Here is a 4,211-nt window from a genome sequence, read left to right as displayed (position 1 = left end):
CTCAATAGGTTCCTTCACAGGGAGCAATCAGCTTATACAAGGCCAGAAAATGCTCTAAGCAGAAACAAATGGGTGGGGGTGGATATTTGCCCTTAACTTTAAATTAGGCTCTTAGTCTCAGGGCCAGACTCAATTGTCTTTGATATGCAAGGCCCATAGGAAGAGGCTTTTTACTATCATTCACAGAGGTTTCATCTAAAATCTCTTTTGTAAAGGCAGGAATATGCTTTTCCTTATGAGGTATCTGTGTTTGGAATATTGGTCTGATATGGAATAATGTGAGGCCTGGTCAATACCAGCAGCCTCATTTCCAACATGAGCCAGTAGTAGCAGAAGGAGATACCAGTTTTCATTTCTCATGGCAGGCGCTGTGTAAACGCTACCATATCCTTGCTGTGACTGCCATCCAGACAGGCCGGTGTGGCTCCCAGCAGACTTTGGCTCAGGTCATGATCTCACAGTTCCCGAGTTTGAGCCCCATGTCAGACTCTGTACTGACATCTCAGAGCCTGAAGCCTGCTTCAAATTCTGTCTCCATCTTTCTCGACCCACTCCCATACAATAGAAATTTAAAAAATTAATATTGAAATAAAATACATCAGAATAATGATTTTATTTGGCTTTACAAATTTATATTTTTAATCTTAAACATTTAATAAAAGTAATGCTAGTTTATTCAATCAATAAACCTACATACATTTAGAGATTATAAACCAAAGTAAAAATAAACCTTGTAATTACACTTTACCCTGATAAATCATAGAAGATAGAGCTGCTGTCCAATGGAACAGAATTGAGAACTCAGAAGTGGACCCAAAAGTATACAGCCAACTGATCTTTGACAAAGCAGGAAAGAATATCCAATGGAAAAAAGACAGCCTTTTTAACAGATGGTGTTGGGAGAATTGGACAGCAACGTGCAGAAGAATGAAACTAGATCATTTTCTCACACCATGCACAAAAATCAATTCAAAATGGATAAAGGACCTGAACGTGAGACAGGACACTATCAACACCCTAGAGGAGAAAGCAGGAAACAACCTCCTTGACCTCCACCGCAGCAACGTCTTACTTGACACATCCCCAAAAGCAAGGGAATCAAGAGCAAAAAATAAACTGTTGGGACCTCATCAAGATTAAAAGCTTCTGCACAGCCAAGGAAACAACCCAGAAAATTAATAGGCAACCAACGGAATGGGAAAAGATAGTTGCAAATGACATATCAGATAAAGGGTTAATATCCAGAATCTATAAGGAACTCACCAAACTACACGCCCGAAAAACAAACAACCCAGTGAAGAAATGGGCAGAAGACATGAACAGACACTTCTCCAAAGAGGACATCCAGATGGCCAACAGACACATGAAACGATGCTCAGCATCCCTCCTCATCAGGGAAATACAAATCAAAACCACACTGAGATACCACCTCACGCCAGTCAGAGTGGCTAAAATGAGCAAATCAGAGAACTCTAGATGCTGGCGAGGATGTGGAGAAACGGGCACCCTCCTACACTGTTGGTGGGAATGTAAACTGGTACAGCCCCTCTGGAAAACAGTGTGGAGGTTCCTCAGGAAACTAACAATAGAACTCCCTTATGACCCAGCAATAGCACTGCTAGGAATTTACCCAAGGGATACAGAAATGCTGAGGCATAGGAGCACATGTACCCCAATGTTCATAGCAGCACTCTCCACAATAGCTAAAACATGGAAAGAGCCTAAGTGTCCATCAACAGATGAATGGATCAAGAAGATGTGGTTTATCTATACCATGGAATACTACATGGCAATGAGAAACAATGAAATCTGGCCATGTGTAGCAACATGGATGGACCTTGAGGGTGTTATGCTGAGCGAAATAAGTCAGGCAGAGAAGGACAAATATCATATGTTTGCACGTATAGGAGGATTAGGAAGAACTTGACGGAGGAACAAGGGGGAGAAGAAGGGCGGAAATGGTGGGGGAAAGGGAGAGAGGCAAACCATGAGAGACTCTTGAATGCTGACAAAAACGGAGGACTGATGGATGTGGGGGGGAGGGGGGATGGGCATGGAGGAGGGCACTTTGGGGATGAGCACTGAGTGTTATGTGGAAACTAATTTGACAATAAACTATTTGTAAAAAAAAAAAAAAGAAGAAGAAGATAGAGCTGCTGTTATTATGTTTATGTTAAAGTAGTCTCATTTGCCAAAGATTCACCTAAGTTATATAAACTTGAATTCTTAAAACATTTCTTAGTTATAATGAATAATTTATATTTTTCACATTAAAAATATTGGAGGTTTTATATTTTTATTTTCTGGAAAGTTGGGGAATATTCAATTAAAACTAATATTTCTATACTAATTAGAATAAAACTCCTTTAAAAGATTTGGGGTATAATTGATTTGGGGAATACTTTTGGATGTGTAGTCAAATATTATGTACTCACTCAGTGAGAGATAAAGATCGTTTTGAGTTATAAACTTATAAACATACAGAGGTACGAAAGAAAGTCCATACCTTTGATTCTAAAATTTAGCCATGGGTCAGGTATAAACCCATGAATATACACTTATCCATCCAGATACACATTTCCTGGTGGGGATAAAATTCTTAATTTATTCGAGCTCAAAATAAACAGACAAACAAAAAGACTAACAAACCAGATTCTCTTTCTCCTTGCAGATATAACATCTTTATAAACTATCAATCTATTTGTAAATATTGCCAAATGATCAGATAATGAAGACAAAAAAATGATAGTGCTAGAAATCAAGTAATCAGAAGAAATCAAAATCAATTTTTTTGTCATGAAGCAAATGAATAAAAGTCAGGAACACGGGATAAAAAGTGGAGCCCCAGATCACCAGTCAGGAACAAAGAAAAGGGACTCCAGAATGCCTCATTATCCGAACTGAATAATGATAGAAAGTCAAGGGCCAAGCCTACCTGAATCCTGGCACCAAACCAAGATAAACTGCAACAGACAATGAAGATCTTTTTTATTCAGGTGATTACAACTGAGAGAATATTCATTAATGAGAAACTTCTCAAAGAAAGAGAACCTTTTCTTGAATCAAGAGGAAGAACAGGTTTTGTCTCTTAATATGTAAGAGCAGGATAGACCTTTGTAGTTATCTATTTCTTAGAATACAAAAAAGGTAGAAATATTCCTTGGCAATTGCTCATTTCTGGGAATATGAGTCAGTTGAAATTCAATATTGTTGCTGTTTTTTTTATTTTTTCATGTGATACTGAATTTTCAATTGTGTGCCTTTTTTTCTGTGTGCTGTTGTTTATTCTTTAAAAGTCCCATATGTCATAGTATATGAAAGTCTCTTGACACAAAAGTTTCTTAGCTGTATCAACTTGGGTCCAAGATTTATTTAAGATTTTAAGATTAATTTATTGGCAGGGTGCCTGGGTGGCTCAGCTGGGTAAGCATCCAACTCTTGATTTGAGCTCAGGTCATGATCTCTTGATTTGTGGGATTGAGCCCCACATTGGGCTCTGCACTGACAGCTTGGGATTCTCTCTCTCTTCTCTCCCTCCCCCCCCCATTCTCTCTCTCTTTCAAAATAAATAAATAAATAAACTTAAAAAAAGATGAATTTACTGGCTTTGGTTTACTCATTATACAGGCAGCATAAACTCACATCAAAAGAAACCAGTGCAATGTCCTAGGGTTTCAATTACTTATCCTTTTTTTCCTTCTGTCTCCCTCCTTAACATTCAATTCCGAATAAAAAATAAAATGCAAACTTGCTTGCATCTATGTAAATCTCCTCATGTAGAGTTCTGTATTAGAAGTATTCTGTAGGTGATACTCCCCGAGAAAAGATTTATTAACAAGTTCTAGAATCAGCACCACTTGAAGGGAAAAGAAGAGTGCAGGATTGGGCAGAGGGAGGAATCAAGCTATGCATTCCCTTTAGGAGACTTGGTTGCTCTTGCATAAGTTCTGGAGATGGGAGGACTCCATAGATCTGTCCTGCTTTCAGTTGAGAAGTGAGGCCTCTATGCCATTGTGCCTGACCACTGGACATGGGTGAGCCCAGGAAAGGGACATGAGTTTAAGAGAAGTGTCTCTCTTCACCAAAGGCAATTCCCAAAGGGGTCTCATAAGTGACAGCTATTTTCTGTAGCTGGAGAAATAAATATTTGATTCGTAGGAGGATCTCAATAGCCCAGTGCACTGTCTACAAAGTATTTTCCCAAAATGATA

This window comes from Hyaena hyaena, unplaced genomic scaffold (assembly GCF_003009895.1).
Source record: "Hyaena hyaena isolate Hyena2069 unplaced genomic scaffold, ASM300989v1 scaffold_537, whole genome shotgun sequence".
Classification (NCBI taxonomy): Eukaryota; Metazoa; Chordata; class Mammalia; order Carnivora; family Hyaenidae; genus Hyaena; species Hyaena hyaena.
This window is presented reverse-complemented; position numbering follows the sequence as displayed.